Source organism: Solanum verrucosum, unplaced genomic scaffold (assembly GCF_900185275.1).
Source record: "Solanum verrucosum unplaced genomic scaffold, falcon-dt-bn FXZP01000206.1, whole genome shotgun sequence".
Classification (NCBI taxonomy): domain Eukaryota; kingdom Viridiplantae; phylum Streptophyta; class Magnoliopsida; order Solanales; family Solanaceae; genus Solanum; species Solanum verrucosum.
Genome location: NW_026020104.1, coordinates 2142960 through 2162013, shown reverse-complemented (window position 1 = coordinate 2162013; position 19054 = coordinate 2142960). Strand labels below are relative to the sequence as shown.

The following is a 19054-nucleotide window of genomic DNA, read 5'->3' as shown; positions in this document are numbered from 1 at the left end:
GTTTGTTCGAAAAAAGGATGGTTCTCTCTAAATGTGCATTGACTATCGATAATTGAATAAGGTTATCATTAAGAAAAAGTATCCTATTCCAAGGATTGATGATTTTTTCATCAACTCCAAGGAGCGAGTTATTTTCTAAGATTGACTTCTGGTAAGGTTATCACCAATTGAGGGTGAAGGAGAATTATATTCTGAAGATGGTATTTTGAACTCGGTATGGTCATTATGAGTTTTTTGTGATATTGTTTGGATTGACTAATCCCCTGAAATCGTTCATAGATTTGATGAATAGGGTCTTCAAATAATATCTTGATATGTTCGTGATTGTGTTTATCGATGATGTCTTGATTTACTCACGGAGTGATGATGAGGATGTTAAGAATTTGAGGATTGTATTGCAAATTCTCAAGGATCGTGAATTGTAACCTAAGTTTAGCAAATGTGACTTTGGTTGAGGTCCATTTCTTTCTTTGGCCATATTATCATTGGTGAAGATATTCAAGTTGATTTGAAGAAAACCGAGGCGGTTAAGAATTGGCCTAGACCTTTGTTCGCTTCAGATATGCGAAGTTTCTTGGATTTTTCGGTTACTATAGAAGATTTATGGAAGGATTTCCCTTATTGTTTCACCTTTAATGACATTGACTCAAAAGAAAGTAAAATTTCTATGGTCGGCAACTTGTGAGAAGAGTTTTCATTTATTGAAAGATAGACTCACTTCAGTTGCTATTTTGACACTACTATAAGAATCATATGGTTTTGTGATTTATTGTGATACTTCATGTATTGGTCTTGGTTGTTTTTTAATGCAAAACGGAAAAGTCATCGCTTATGCTTCAAGGAAATTGAAGGTGTCTGAAAAGAATTATCCGACTCATGATTTGGAGTTAGCAACGATAGTGTTTGCCTTAAAGATTTGGAAAAATTACCTATATGGTGTTCATCTAGATGTGTTTACGGACCACAAGAGTTTGAAATATTTGTTCACTCAAAAAGATTTGAATCTTCGCCAAAGGAAATGACTTGAGTTGTTGATGGGGAGGACTTTCTCAATTTAAGTGATAGTATTGAATAGGGATTATTTTATTTTTTCAGAGTCACCAACACGAATTGAGTTTCACTGTTCCAAGTCACCTTTTCTTTTTAATCTCTAATCACAAGGAAATGACTCTTTCTTTTGGTCTGCGACCTAGAAATTCGAATAAGGAATTATATTAACCGAGGGGAAAGTATTAGGCATCCCTCGGTCCCATGGTTCTAGCACGATCGCTTTTATCAACTTTTACTTGATTTAAATTATTGTTAGTTATTTTATTACATGTCGTGATTTGTTAGCATTTTTTATTGTTGGACTTTTATTTGGTCTCAACCTAGATGTGTAACCGCATTCTTGATATTGACGTACACCGGCTTAGAGGCATAATTGTCTTCTTACCTAATAATCTCTATTTACACCTACTACTACTACTACTATATTTTATTTCTTTTTTAAACAATTGAAAATAAAACTTACATATATGTGATTCTATTTTTGTCGTTTTCAAATCTTTTAAAATAAACTTAATAAAATAAGATAAAAATTTAAAATATTTAATGTCAATTTTAAAATATACTGACGCACTAAAAGTGGTGTAAGACCTTAAGTTCGGTCAAAAAACAGTGTCTACAAATCTGAGGAATTAAATAATAAATCCGAAAGGGCAAAATTTATAGATCAATAAATAAGTATTTATTTGATACAAGTATTATTAAATATGTAATAACTCCAAATACTTATTTAAATAACCTTATAATCATTTAAATATTCTAATACATGATTACTTGTTTAAAAAAAGTTCTTTAAAGTATAAAATTAATTTACTCATTTAGCGATAATGGGTGGTATTTTTTTTCCGAAATACAAAATCAATTACAAATGGGACTAAAATTTTAATTATTTTTCATATAGAATTGAAAATCAAAAGATAATAGGATTAGGTCATGATTCTTTGACTGAAATAAGGGTTATCTCCCAACAAATTCAACCTCCAGCCAAGGAGACAAATATATCTTCAAGTGGGGGAACTTTTCACATGCTTCATGCCTATTGTAGTACTACAAAACTCATGTTTTTCTGTGATCACCCCTTTTATAAGCATATTTAAAGGATTATTGGTGTGTATCTTCTCAACCTCAAATAATTTCTCTTCCACGACAATTCTAGTCTAATGATACTTTCTATTAATATACATGGATTTAGAATTAAAAGTTGAGTGCTTGGTAAGATAAATAGACTTTGATTATCACAAAACAAAATGAACTTTGACCGCTCAAAATCAAGGTATTTGACAAATTCCTTCGTTCAAAGAAATTTTTTTGCACCTTCAATGTTAGCAATATATTCGAATTTTAGCAGCTGCGAGTTATTTTGAGGTTCCAAAAATATATATATATTCGAGTTCTGTGGTGGATATAGTTATGCACTTATATTGTCTACATTGCTAAGAAATCGCAGCCCCTATAAAAGTGATCAAATAATCGGAAGTGAATTTTGAATTATCAAGATTGCCTCCAAAATTAGAGTATGTGTAGCAAACAAGTTTGAGCTTGCAACTACCAAAGTACAAATCCATATCTATAGTGCCCTTCAAATATCTTAGTATCTATGAATATTCCTTTCCAGGATTGGAAAGAAAATCGATAACGATATCAACGGTATGTGCAATATCTGATCTAATGCAAACTATAGCATACATCAAAATATCAACTACAAAAGTATATGAAACACATGTCATCTCCTTCTTATCTTCATTAGTAGATAAACTCTAGATCGTACTCAACTTAAATTGTTTAACAAGAAGAGTACTACCCACTTTTATTTCTATTAAGTGTTTAAAGTGTACTCAACTTAAAGTGTTTAAGTACTTTCTCACTGTACTACTTCTAGGATAAGGATAATTTCTTTTAATTTTTATCTCGATTGTATGTCTAAAATTTTCTTTGATGATCCAAAATCCTTCATTGCAAACGATTTGCTCAGCTCCTTATTTAAAGACTACAATTCAAGATGTATTTTTGTCAACAATCAACATATCATCCATATAAATTAGTAAGATAATAAAATCATCATCGAAAGTTTTTTTGTATCTCTGATTTCCAATGACATATTCAAATTTCAAGTACCACTGCCTTTGAGTTTGTTTAAAGCTATACAAGTTCTTTCTCAATTTATAGACATAATATTGTTTTCATTTAACTACAAACCTTCAGGCTGCTCCACGTATTTATTTTCATTTAACTCATAATTAAGAGAAGCAGTCTTGACATCCATCTACTCAACTTCTAAATTTAAACCTGCAGCTAAGCCTAGAATCATACGAATAGAAGACATTTTTATAACTGAAGAAAAAATTCCATCAAAGTTAACTCTATTTCTCTAGAAAATATCTTTGACAATTAACCTCGCCTTATACCGTGGCGCAGAGGTATACTGCTCTTGCTTTACTCCAAAGATTCATTTATTTACTAAAGCTTTGTTATCTTTCGGTAACTCCACTAATTCAGACGTGTCATTCTTGAAAAGTGACTTAATCTCATCTTCCATGGATTCTACCCACTGATCTCTATTAGTAGCTAGCATAACTTCATCATAATCTTCAAGTTCTCCCATATTAGTCAAAAATATATACTTACTAGGAGAATAACATGTTGATTCTTGCTTCTCCCTAATAGATCTTTAGCAAAAGGTTTTTGGAGCATCCAAAGAAGTTATCTCAACAAGAGTTGTTTGATGATCAATCACAACATCATTAATAGGAGTATCTATTGGTTCTACACTCTGATGATCATTTTGATCTTGATCATCATCTGCATTATTGTCTTGGATTCCTTCATATGCAAACAATGCAACAGTAATAGGGACTGAATCGTTATAGACTAAGTTGTCATCTATCTTAAAACATGTTTTCTCAATCTTATTGATGTCTTCAATAGTTTGATCTTCAAATAACACTGCATCACGACTTCTAATAAGTTCTTTATCAACTGAATCATAAAAGCGAAACACAAACTCATCTTGATCATAACTAATGAAGATGCACTACTTGGTTTTAACATTCCGTTTTGATCTCTCATCTTTTGGAACATGCACACAAGCTTTACACCCAAAGACCTTCAAGTGATCAGAGAAAACATCTTTAGCAAATTAAAATCTATTTGGAATCAACAATAGGAGATAAATTGATAACATAAGCAGGTGTTAAGTTCTCCCATCCAAAAGAACTTTGGAAGTCTAGTCTTTGAAGCATGCATCTCTAACTCTCTCAACTAGAGTTCTATTCATCCTCCCTATCAAGCCATTCAATTGAGGCATCTTGACCGGAGTCTTGTGATGATGAATTTCTTGCGATTTGTAGTAGTTATCAAAGGGATCAATATATTCATTGTCATTGTCAGTGTAAATATATTTTAATATATTTTTAATTTATTTCTCTGATAATTAAGGCTTGAAACTTCTTAAATACATTAAGTACTTGATTTTTAGATTTTAAAGGATATACTAGAGCTTATGTGAATGATCATCAGTGAAGTTGCAAAGTAAAATGCACTACATTTTGACTTCACTTTAAAAGGGTCACATAAGTCAGAGTGAACTAGCTTCAGTAAGTCAAACTTTCTTGAAGGAGGATGACAGTGAAAAGGAGGTTTTTTTTTTTTTTTTTTTTTTTTGTCTTTGATTTAAAAAAAAAAAGAAGAAAAGGAGGTTTTTTTTTTTCTATTTTCCAGTTAAGCGATGAACACATCTTTTCACTTTTGCTTAGTTTTACACCAACAAATAAATTCTTCTTAGACAAACAAGTAATTCCCCCGATCTCGACTCATATAACTACGCCTCTCATGCCATAATTACGATAAGCTTTCACTTTGCACCAAATTTATAGAATCACTAAGGATAGATCCTTATGTCACGTATAAATTTGAATATTTTCTTCCTCAAGCATATAATTAATAAGCCTTTAGTAAGCTTTATGGTCCATTAAACAAGTCATTATGGTAGTTGTCATTATCTAGCTAATTGACCTACAGAGATCAAATTTAAAGAAATGTATGGAGCATGTTTGACATTTTGAAGGACTTACGTTACACTAATATTAGTCTTCCAACAAACTATGCCAACTTATCCATCTTTTAACACGCTAGAGTTAACAGATTTTGTTAAATTAGGTCTTAAACCTAACTCACACCCCAAAAGCTAGCTCAAAGGGAGGAGGATTGCCCAAGCCTTATAAGGAGTCCATCCATCTCATTAACCACCGATGTGGGACTTTTGTCATTCTTTAACACCCCACCTCATGCCCAGAGCTTAGCAACTGGTGCGTGGGCAATTTTGATTTTGGGGGTCCCAACATCGGGTGAGACGGGCCCTGCTCTGATACCATGTTAAATTAGGTCTTAGGCCTAACTCACACCCCAAAAGCTAACTCAAAGGGAGGAGGATTGCCCAAGCCTTATAAGGAGTCCACCCATCTCATTAACCACCGATGTGGGACTTTTGTCATTCTTTAACAGATTTATAAGATGAAAAGACGTATTTTTCGGTGTGACATGCGATATGTAGCTTCAGAATTTACTATCCAACTTGTATAATGGGATAAAAAAAAAGATGACGTTTTTATCACAAGCAAAGAGAAGGTTATCCCGGACAATAGCAACAACATTATTTTCCTTCTCTAAGGTTTTGCAAAGCAAAACCTTTTAATATGTCCTTTTTTGGGCACAATGATGACATGAACGATTCTAGTACTGGGACCTTCACAACAATTTTCTTTTCTTTTATCTTCTTTCTTGTTGAAAGTTCTCTCAAAAACCACTCTTATGTGCTAATATCTTTCAAAGAACAACATCAAAAGTGACAACCCAATTGGGTAGATGTTCCCCCTACTCCCGGAGCACTCGTGGTCAGTATAGGAGATCTTCTACAGGCAATTAGTAGTGTTACATTTAGCATATACATGTATCAGAAACATAATTGTCTTGTAACTTACGATATTTTTGACTCAATCATTTTCAGCTTACAACGAATGACAAGTTCAAAAGTATTGATCATAGAGTACTGGCATGTAAAGTTGGTCCAAGGATATCGTTGGCATGCTTCTTCATGACGAATTGTGTGACAATACATAGGTGATAGGCTGTATGGACCTCAGTGGCGAATCCAGGAATTAAACTCAAGGGGTTCGAAATTTAAAGAAGAAGCTCATGTAGTAATGTAAGTGCACGGTGAGCGTAATAACCCCGACATGATTTTCGTACAAGGTATCGCATTGATTGATAAAAGTTAACACCAAACTAATCAAAGATATTGAGAACAAAGCTACATTGATAAAAAAAATTAGTGGATCAGTTGTATTACATAAGTTAATTCCTAAAACACGTGAAAATTAAAGGATTAAAAAGGAAGTGAGACGGAGAAGAAAAATATTTACCTTAACCCGCTAAATTTATATTACCTTATCGTACCGCATTAAGCATTTCTTCTTGCTTTTACCCTGCTCCATTGAACATTCTTAAAATTTCTTATACTTTTTATACTTTTATTTTGTAATGTTTTACTTTATTTTGCATTTTAAAATTTTTTAAATTAGTATCCATTCAAACACATATTACTAGGAAAATTATCAAGATTCTCTAAAAGTGCGTAGGTATAGATTTACTAATATTATAATGCATATTCAGAAGATAAATAAATGGCATCATCAATTTTTTAGTTCATGTAATTTAATTTACTAGGTTAGTCATCACTTGTTGAAAAAAAAAATAACGAATAAATCAAATAAGTTTAGTTTCCATCTCTCTAAAATAGAATTGAAAAATTAGAAAAGAAATTCCATGAATTCTATTATATATATATTATTAAAAGGATAATGATGATTTTTAGTTTCTTCATTCAATTACACCTAATTTATATTTATATATATAATTCATCATTTTTAAAGAGTTGTACATAAAATTATGTTGAAATAAAATGACAAATAGATATAAGAAGAATAAAAAAAAATGTGTCTAATAAATTTAAACAAAAACAAATTAGAAAAAAAATGACATAAAAGAAAAAAAAATAATGAAAAAGAGAAGATGATCCAAGCCCAAAAGTTGAGCCCAATTCCATGCATTAAAAAGGGTAAAAAGTAAGAGAAGAGAAATTGTTGCACATGGGATTCGAACCACGAAGTAAAAGCCACAGCTAAACCCCTTATCCATTGAGCCAAAGCTTCTCAATTGCTTTCAAGAGGTTCATTTTAATATATGTACACATAATTCAAAATTTGGCTCTATATATATAACGTAATTTTTCGACCGAGGGGGTTCGGATGAACCGCTTCGACACAACCTAGGTCCGCCCCTGAATTGGACCTATAAAGGAGCTGATATCGGAACACAATCCTCCGAAGTACAGGGAAACAACGATTAAGGAGTTCACAACTTATTTCAATAACAAAGGGCTGGATGGCACTTCCACTCTGTTGCATTTTAGACTTTAGACTAAATTGTTCAGCAATTATCATCGCGAATGTAACAGGTAAGGTATGTGTTGGAATAGTTGTGGAAATGAGAGATATTGTATTAAATAAGGTTGTTTGTACAACTATTTATGTCAAATTATGTGTTTATTATGTAACCATCAATAAATCATGATTATGCTTAGAAGCACTTGAATTATTTGATTGAATTAGAGAAACTCAATAAGATGTACAATTCATACAAGTTGATAACAGTATGAACAAAGGAGCAGAATCACCTAAAACTATTTATAACAGTAAGAAACCAAATTAAACTAAAATTAAAAAATGTATTCATATATGATTTAAGATAAACAAATCCTAGCTAGACATAATTAAATAAATACCAAAAATAACAAATCATAAATAACTAGATTATTGGTTCAGGCAAAATACTTGAACAAATTTGGGTTGTCTTGGTCTCTTTCCAAGTAATCTCTAGTGATGAGATCTTCCATTTGCTTTTTGATTGCTTTCAAGTCAGGCTTAAACATTGAGCTCAACTGCTCAGAACACTCCGCTACTAGTTGTTGATCAGGAAGAACTTTCCGACTCTTCATAACACGCACTATATAGGCATCAATTGCATAACGTCTATCTTTGCCTACATCATCAACCACCTTTTTCCTTTCATCCACAGGAGGTAATGGGACCCTAATCCGCCTCATCTTGTCGGTGAACTTGGAGTTGAGTTCAAAATAATCAGATGACGAAACAGTTGTATTGCTAGGCTCCTTAATCAGAATTTTATACTTGGCACATGAAAGGGATTGAAGCAATCTGATCAAGTCATCATCAGCCAAATTTAACTGACTTTTGACTTTTGAGTTGTTGGGATATATACCATTAACCATGTGTTAAGAAATAATATTTATTATAAAATAAATATTTGTTCCATTTTAATAGATCATATTCGTTTATGGTGTCTGTTTCTTCTATAGTAGATGATTTAGTGTGTAGAGTTTTAGCTTATACACAGAGGATTAAATCATCGGTTCTTATAAGTATAAAGTTTTTTGTTCACAATCTAGGATGGAAATTGGACATTCCATCGGTACGATTGTAGCACAAGATTATATGTAATTTATCTTGATTATGGGAACGGTATAGTTTCAACTTCTTGTGCTAGTGCATTTTGTATGTATTGAACGGGACCGAGTAGAGATAGTTGTTTTAGACTGACTGACAAAACATATTCTCTAAACTATTAAATGTACTTATATTCTTAATCCTGATATAACTATTATGATTTGTATATATTAATTATTGTTTTGATTTATTAAAAGGTGAGATTCTGAGATGGGTCAATATACCTAGAAAGTTGGATGATAATAATATATATTGGTGAAATAATAAGTTAGTTGATGGAATCCATGTCTCGTTATAGAGATTGGTTGATATGCCTTTTTGAGAAACTTATAAGTTTTCATCGTGTCAAACCTTGCAAGTGGATTTATGAATCTGACACATGAAATAAGTTAAGTAGTGCTCTAAAGGAAATTAATCATTAAGTTAAATTCGTCAGTAATTTAATTTATTGATTAGTATCTGAAATCTTAACATGGGGAATTACATAATATAAATAAAAGAGTGCAATTACGAATTTCTAGTCTAATGATTTGTAATTTATTATAGTAAGAATAATTCAAATTAATTATTTGGAATTATTTCCATAATAGGAAGCCTCGGTAATTAATTATGTGGTCTCTTCAGTGCCCATATTTAACTAGAACTCAGAATCCTATTTCTTAAGGGAAAAAGGAGTAGGTGTGTGTTTTCTTGTTTTTCAAGAAAACTGGGTTTTCTTCTCCTTTTTGGATTGGGGAAGAAATCTCTATAAATAGAGATTCTCCTAACCTAGAAAAAGATTGATTAGTTTTTTATTCATACTTGCCCACCCAAGTATTGAGAGAGTTCGGATGTGAACTTGGGATCACTGTAGAAGACCATAGTTGTTATCTATCTTTTGGATTCACTTGAAGGTATCTGCTCACGCTTCAAGAGGTAATTCTTAAATTAAATTTCAGTACGTTCGTGTGTTCTAGCATATTATATGTGTTCTAGCATAAATGGTATTGGTTATCTATTATTCATATAAGCAGTATAATCCTGATATGCTTCCGCTGTGCATATATATTTTCCAACAATTGATATCAGAGTTACACTTGCATCTATATAGATAACCTCGATGATATGTATATGGTTAATTATACATATGTTTTGTTGAAAAATCTTGGTTGACAAGGATATTTGGCGGCGAGAGCTAATCTGTCTTTTGTGACTTTTGAGATAAAAGGTTAACAAAATTGGCTTTGTTGATCCAAGCACGTCAGAAACATTTTGTTAATCACAACTAATAGTCTCTATGTGTTGTTGATTTAATTATTAAAAAATAAAAAATAAAAAAAATTGGACATTACAAACTGCACGGCATGTGAGTGGTTGAACATATGGTCTAATTATTAATGGGTACTGGACTTGCTTGTACAGAAACTTTAATTAGATATTGACATATTTTAAGAAATACTCACGCTATGTAATTTTTTGCCAATGTGATAAAAGAAATTTGTTGGGTACCAATTCTTGGTTCTTGAAGTTCACGTGCAAGTGGTAGCCAATGTTGATTTTTTTTTAAGAATATTTTTGGGTTTTCTTTTTCTTTTTCTTTTTCAATAATTATTTGAGCATCATTCTTACACATATTATAAATTAAGAATTTTGTAATTAATAAATAGTTATCATTAATGTGATTTATTTATTTGAAATCAGTAAAAATTCTTAAAGGTTATATATATATATATATGAGATTACAATATGTGAATTGAGAATTATGATAAATAAATAGGATCTACGAAAGTAGTCTATTATTTGAGTCATTAGAATATTCTCAATGTATCATGTATGGATTGTTCTTCATAAATGTATACTAGTAAAGATTTGTTTACTCGGAAGGAGATTTATCTTTAGATACTAGTAACACTTAAATTAATTCATGAGAAGAGATATTAAAGATTTTCACCGGTTTAAAGGGAGAAATATAATATCTTGAATTCTCAAGTTTATTAATTGAGAAAACAATATGTTGTAAAGAGGTTAGTTGTGTGTCTTAGCCGAAAGACAGGACAAAAGTATGTTTTGTGCTCATGAGATAATTATTAAAAAGAGAATAAAAATGTGAATCAAGTTATTTTAATCTTTGACTATGTCCGAAAACATTATTTTTTCAAATTTGGTCATAGTTAAGGTGGTCATGAATTTTATGATATCTGATTGACTTGAAATTTGATGGTTCCAACAAAAATCGTTTAGATGGTTTTAAATAGTTTGTCGGATTAAAATTTGATTTGTAAATGATACGGTCATTCTTCATGTCAGTTGTATTTATCTTGAATTCACATGGTGATTTAACGTAAATTGATATGTGATAAGAATGTAGGTCATGTTGTTTTAATTTCTAAAGATGCTTAAATCACTTGAATTTGAATTTGGTCATAGCTTTGGAAATAAAGATTCTTTATATGTTCCAATTGACCTGAAATTTGGTAAGTTCATTGATAACAACCTAGTAAGAAGTACTCATTGTTATGTGGTTATGATTCTTTGAGGTCGTTAAAATGATTTTAAAGTAGTTTTTTGGAATTAAAATGTGATTTAGTATGAATGACATCTTTTATATCGGTTTTATTTATATTATATGTGGTACATGATTACACGTGATCAGTTAACATGAATTGATATATGATGAAGATGTAGATCTGATTATTTTTCCTTATATCGTTTGAATCTGAATTTGATCATAGCTTTGGAGATAAATATTATTTTTGAACTCTGATTGATCTGAAATTCTGTAGGTTCATCAGAAACGATCAAATTTAAAATACTCATTGTTATATAGTGATTTGGTAATTTGAGGTCGTTCAGATGATGTTTTTAGATAATTTTTGTATCTTGAAAAATTAATTTTACTGAAAAATTACTCGACTAAGATATAGTGGTGATAGAGATTATTCTCTATGGTCTTCATGACTAAATTTTAGTGAAGTATTAAGTTAATGTGTTGGCTTAGACCTTCCTCCCTATCGGATGAAATTAATACAAGTCATTAAAATTTAATCTCTAGTTTTGATTATATGTATTGACTCTCCTTAGCTGAGTAATATTTGATTGGATCAATGGATCTAGGGATAATGATATTCACTTGATCTAAATGAACATATACTCTCCATCTGAGTTAGCTTTTGTTCTAAATTTGTCGAAGTGAATATCTGACACCACATATGTATGTTGCATGAGTAGTCATTTTTTCATCAAAATTTATTGTTCAAGATGCATTGATATCTATGAGGTGTGTTTTGAATTTTAATATTCAATGTATACATAAACATGTTTTTCTTTTGGAATTTTAGAATTTCGTTCTTTATTCTTAATTCGTGTATCTATTTCACAAAATGATGATATATGATAAGAATTATTGAGCGGGAAAATCTTAAATTCTATTTTGGCCAAACAAAGTTTTCAACCAAATTGATCATAGTTTGAAATTCGAAAAAAAAAAAAGGAACTCTGATTGATCTGAAATTTGGTAGATTCATAAGAACGACCTAGTAAGAAATTTAATTTTTTTTTTGGATCGTTATATGAGTTTTTTGGTCATATTTGATTAAATAGTAGTGAAGTATTAGTTCTATGTGCTGGCTTAGACCTTCCTCCCTATCGGATGAAATTGATACAAGTCACTATGTATTTAATCGTCTAGTTTTGATAATCTATATTAACTCTCCTAAACTGAGTAATATAAGATTGGATCAATGTAACTAGAGGATTTTCACTTGACTTAAACTAACAATAGACTCTCCATCGGAGTTAGGTCTGTATAAATTTATGGAGTGAATAATCGGTCATTGTGCATGTGTATTGCATAAGTAGTTCTCCAATCCCATCGGTTGGCTATTCAAGATGCATGGATATATATGTATAAATGAGCCCTGAATTTTGTTATTTGGGATAATTCAAAATATTATGATCTATTTAATGTATTATATCTCATATTCTCAATAGACTTTACGCACCCACTTGGTACTACTTAAGATTTTCTTTTGGTAGAGATAAGATATTAATTCAAAGAATGCATTGTACATATACCTTATGTTAGAAGGAATTATTTTCAGTTTCTAACTAGATAAGAGATGAATATTTGATATATTTATTTGTAACTCTCCTATCATTGAGTTTGATGAATATTTCATTTCTTGTGGTATATTGATGTGTGATTTTTTTTAATCAATATTATCTCACATAAACTGAATTTTATTAATCTATCTCATAGGAGAAAGTATCTTTTAGATTGAATGAAACTTATTGTACACTAGCGTCTAAGTTATTTATTTTGAATAGAACTTTGAGGTTGGTTAATGGATGGACATAACGGTTCATTGAAAGTGAAGTCACTACCAACATGTGAGTTTTGTTCAGAAGGAAAAATAACTAAGAGACCTTTCCTCTTAAAAAGGAAAAAGTGGTAGTGATAAGTTAAAATTATTCTATTTTGATTTGTGAGGTAAATGAACATTCAAGCAAGAGGTGAATTTGAGTATTCTGAGATTTCCACAAACGGTTACGCATGATATGAATATATATTTTTTGATACTTTGTTAGTCTGAATATCTAGATAAACTGATCAAAATATTTAAGACAAACGAAAATAGCATCATGAAAAATATATATAAAGTCACTGCAATCTGATTGTAGTGACGTAAACCTCTCTGCGGAGCTCATGAGTCACTTATCTTATAGAATAATTGCATTTCAATTGTCTACACCAGACACTGCATAATAGATTGGTGTAGAAGAGAAAAGAAGTAGACTATTATGAAGATGATACGATTATGTATTGACTTATTATTAGTTATTTTGTTTCTTTTGGGATAGGTTGTAATAACTACATATCAGATTCTGAATTCAATTTCTTTCGAATCAATACCTTGAACAACTATAGAACTAGTTGGATTTGACATAAGTCTAATCTGTGACATGTTCAGATATAGAATTGTCTAGCACATGTACTGAGTAGTAGAATAAGAAAATTAGAATTAAGAACGGAATGTGTGTGTTAATTAGATATCCTAAAGAATGAAAGAAGGTTTATTATAGTGTCCTAAAGAAAAAAAGACAATTGTTAACACAACTGTCTGATTTCTAGAAAAAGATCATTTAGTAAACCATGTTCCTAGAACTAAACTAGTTTTACAGGAATTGAACAAAGAAATAACAAATAAGTCAATTGTAAATTCAGACACTCAAAAACATCTAATCGGTATGTCGGAAATGACGTTCCATTGCATTTAAGTAGTGGGAGAAACGTTGCTAGACATAAGAAAACTACTACCTCAAGTAGTGAAAGTGATGTTGAGCAAATTGAAGAACACTACATGAAAAGTTGTTAATATTTCAATATCGAAAGATTTTGAAGAAAATATTAAGACTCAAGATCATGAAAGTGTGATTATGTAGTGCTTAGTCGTAGTGGGAGAATCATAGCGAAGATTGATTTGTTTTGTATGCTTGAGAGAACTTTTATGATCTGAAAAGAAGTACACTCTTGGAAGGTTTCATGAGAAGGTCTCTCAAGATCTAGTACAAAATCGATTTGTTACGACAAAAGCACTACTAAACAAAATTGCATGAGAAAATAGAAATAAAGGAATGCTTGTGAAAGTTGTAAATGCATAGTCAAGAGTCTAAGTGGGAGCTTGTTAGGGTATATACTATTAATAGACATAGTATTCTAACAAATTTCAAGATTAAATATCTATGTGGGAGATTGTTATGGTATATACTATTAACCATGCATTTAGATATAGTACATTATAACAATTGTGATGGTTAAAAGTCTAAGTGGGAGATTGTTGGATATATACTATTAACCATGTGTTAAGAAATAATATTTATTATATATAGAATAAATATTTGCTCAATTTTAATAGATCATATATTCATTTATGGTGTCTGTTTACTTATATAGTAGATGATTTAGTGTGTAGAGTTTTAGCTTATACACAGAGGATTAAATCATCGGTTCTTATAAGTATAAAGTTTTTTTTCACAATCTAGGATGGAAATTGGACATTCCATCGGTACGATTGTAGCACAAGATTATATGTAATTTATCTTGATTATGGGAACGGTATAGTTTCAACTTCTTGTGCTAGTGCATTTTGTATGTATTGAACGGGACCGAATAGAGATAGTTGTTTTATACTGACTGACAAAACATATTCTCTAAACTATTAAATATACTTATATTCTTAATCCTGATATAACTATTATGATCTGTATATATTAATTATCGTTTTGATTTATTAAAAGGTGAGATTCTGAGATGGGTCAATATGCCTAGAAAGTTGGATGATAATAATATATATTGGTGAAATAATAAGTTAGTTGATGGAATTCATGTCTCGTTATATAGCTTGATTGATATGCCTTTTTGAGAAACTATAGAGTGCATAAAGTTTGTCAAAGAAGAGAGTTCTTATTAATTGAAGGGAGGTTTCTTTTTTGTGGAGCTTTGGGGTGTGTTTGGTATGAAGGAAAATGTTTTCCTAGAAAATGTTTTCCTGGAAAACAAGTTGATTTTTGACTTATTTTCTCATGTTTGGTTGGTGAGTAGAAAATATTTTCCGAAAAAGATTTTTAGGAGGTGGGTGGGTGGGTTGGGGGGGGGGGGGGGGGTCGAGTGTAGGGGTGAAAAAATAAATTTTTGAAGTTGAATATATTTTTTAAAAACAAATTCAATTTTTTCTTTTGGAGAGGGGAGGGGGGGTGGGTGATCGAGGATTGGGATGAAAAAATAAAAACTTGAAGTTGAAAATATTTTTTAAAAACAAACTTAATTTTTTTTCTTTTTGAAGGGGGTTGGGGGGCTGATAGGGGGGTTGATGGGGGGTGAGGGTAGTGGGTGGGGGGTAAAAAAATAAAAAATTGAAATTAGAAATATCTTTTAAAAATAATTTTTAATATTTTTTTGGGAGGGGGTGGGGGTAGGGGATGGGGTGAAAAAATTGAATTTAAAAACAAGCTTTAAAATTATTATTTTTTTGGGGGGGGGGGGGGGGGGGTGGGGGTTGGGGGGCTGATTTGAGGGTAGGGACAAAATAAATTTATTTTTTCAACAAAAAAGTAATTGTAATTTGAAGTTGGAAGAGAGTTTTGGAAAATGTTTTCCTCAACTTTTCAAGGGAAGTCATTTTTCTTAAATTTGAGAAAAATGAGTTTATTTGGAAAACATTTAACCCAACCAAACATGAGAATCATACCTGCAAAATTTGCATCACCACCAGCAAAGTCCATCTGATTAGCATTATCTTTCTCAGTCTGAAACTGTTGTAATAGCTCCACAAATTGTGTATATTGTTCTCTTGTCAATTAGGGACCTGTGTCATTATGATTTCCCCTGTGCACCTCTTCCTCTTCCCCTGAACAATAACCACCTTGAACATCAGCCATAAGGCCTTTACTCTTGTTGAACCTGGAATTCTAATTGTTGCTTATGTCTCTGTATCCATTCTGATTGTTTAAATTTGGATAATTGTTTGTTTGTGGGTTGTTGTTTGTCTGTGGGTAACCATGCAACTTATAGCATTTGTCCCTGATGTGTCCTGGTCTCTTGCAGTAATCACATATAATACGAGTCCTGTTACCAATGTAGGAATTGGTTTGAGAATAGTTAGTTCTAAAATTTTGTTGGTGTTGTCTGTAGAAGTATAATTTGGCCTTGTGGACCTGGAAGTACTTGCTCCTGCCGAACCATTTGCATTGAAAGCAATAGACTCCATGACCTTCTTCCCTGAATTGCCTGCATTCAGAGCTGCAAACTCCATGAACACCTGAGCATTAGGTTTAATCTCTCTCTGTTTTTCATCCTGTACTAACAAAGAAAAAGTTTGTGCTAGGGAAGGCAACGGATTCATCATGAGGATATTCCCTCGAACTACAGTATAGACCTCATTTAATCCCATAAGGAATTGTATCAATCTCCTATCTTGCTCTGCCTTAAGCATACTATCCTTAGCTCCACAAGTGCAATTACAGTTACATTGAGTTATGTTATGCAATGTGCTCAACTCTTTCCACTGCCTTTTCATCTTAGTATAGTAAGCAGTAATGTCTAAATTTCCCTATGATAGTTCATTGATCTCACGCTGAATCTGGTATAACTTTGCACCATTAGTCTGATCATATCGATCTTCCAACTCCTTCCACAATTCGAATGAATTAGAAACATATTCCACCCTTTCAGCAATTTCCTTAGCCAGGGAGTTGAGAATCTAGGACGTAACCATGTCATCACATCTTCCCCATTGACGGAATTGTGATGTTCCTGGATCGGGCCTCTTGGAATCACCATTGATGAAACCCAGTTTATTCTTAACTAACAAGACTCTAAGAACACTTCGTCTCCATGATCTATACCCTGCTCCATCAAAAGGAATTTGAACTAACGAGACACTTGGATTATCGGAAGGATGCTTATACAAAGGGGAACTCAGATCTGTACTACCAACGCCATTATTGTTCACAACATTCTCAGTCGAAGAAGAATCACCCTCAATCACCATAGTGGATTCAAAACAAAAAATCACCAAGAATAAATCGATCTAAGTGAAGAAACACAACGGATCCAAAAACTCAAACTATCAAAGCAATCAAAAAATCAACACATAAGCAGATCCAAGAACTCAAACTAGCAAAACGATCGAAAAATCAACACAGAAGCAGAACAAGATCGAAGATGATGTATAGAAGCACATACAAATCAAAATACCTCACGTCAGCCTGAAGAGATTTCTATTTCTTCATTTTATTTTCAATTTTAATCTTGCAATTTTATTATCTTGTAATTTTTCACTAACCAGGTCTTTGTCAATAATGTATGCGAGAAGCTTGACCACCTTATCCAACGTCTCCTCAATAGCATCATCACTGAGTTTTACACTTTCACCTTTCTTAAGAATATTATCACAATAAGAAGCAAGGAGCTCTGCACTTGAAAAACCAGATACAATCTTGTTATAAAAGACCTTAAATGCCTCCTTGAGAGCCTTATGAAAGATAGAGTTATTAGCGAAACAGTTTGTAACATAAGCCATATCGTAAAGCTCAACTAACTTTCTAACAAAGAATGGAGTTTCAGACTTGCTATTTGTCGTATCTTCAGCCTGTTGCACCAAGACCATGCCTTGAGCAACGACATACTGCTTAAACATATTTGAAACCCTTGTGGAATAGCCTATACATTCGAGATAAATCTTCTACCTTATCATCATCTCTAAGCAATACTCGGCATCCAGAATGCTCATTCTCAAGTAACTGATTGGTATATACAACCAACAATTCATATTGCACTTTCTCTAAAAGTTTTGTCTTACTAACAACATGGAGATAATGAGACACTCTATCTTTCTCTTTCTTCAAGCACTTCTCTGCCTTCAACATATAATCCAACTAGAAGCTTTTCGAGAATAATAAGTTGCAGTATGTTTAAGCATTGCATCTTCAAAGTCATTCTGATAATACTCCATTCTAATTCCAACAAATATATCAAGCAACCTTTGTCTGTCAATCTGCTAACCCTCACGTTCTTGATCAATCAACACAATAAATGCATCTCTAGCTTTACCCTTCAGCTCCTCATAAACCAGATCACGAAAGCACATCAGAACAATTTCATCATAGAGACCTTCGGGAAATAAAAAAATCGTTCCAAATTATGGAAGAACCATGAGAGCCACCTAATCATAATTTTGTGATTCGCCCATCTTTTCACAATATCCCTCAATATGAACTCATTGTGCCTTTCTCGTAAAGCAGGAAGAACAGTATAATTGATATATTCTACAAATGTTTCCCTGTAGTTGTCATACAAGTGTTGTGAGTAATCATTTGGCGGCTTATTTTGTGTGCACATGTTAAATATACTTGTATAGAACATCATCTACTCTACAGAGCTGAAACAAAGCTCTTCTCCTTCTAAAATTTTCTTCAATTTAGTGATTCCCTTCTGCATAAATTCCCATCCTTCCTCAAACTCAATAATCTTCACCTCGCTCATTGCCATCTTAGTTGGAGAGCTCAATCACATGAATCGCCGGAGAGTTTAAAACTCAAAAGTTGTTTAATGTGACTTCAACTTCTCTCTATTCTGTATATTAAAAATATTCAACAATACCCCTATTTTTTATAATACAAGTATGAAATCAAATTAAACTATGATTAGAAAATTTATTCTTATATGAACTAGGACAAACAAATCCTAACTAGACATTATTAAATAAATACCAAAAATAACAGATTCTAAACAAATTATGATTCTTATTCCAACTTTGAATTATTATTTGAACAACATCTACAACCCTCCCTAGAAATATTACTAGCTCCATTTGTCCCTTTCGACCTTTTCCTCTCTTGTATTTTTCGTTTTCTTTGAGTAATCTGCATCCTTGTAAGTCAAAAGAAAT

At 31.8% G+C, this 19054-nt stretch overlaps 1 pseudogene; it reads right to left on the bottom strand.

Annotated features, from left to right (window-relative positions):
• Positions 1-7921: 7921 nt before the first annotated feature.
• Positions 7922-18654, bottom strand: LOC125825123 (cullin-1-like; annotated as a pseudogene).
• Positions 18655-19054: the final 400 nt, after the last annotated feature.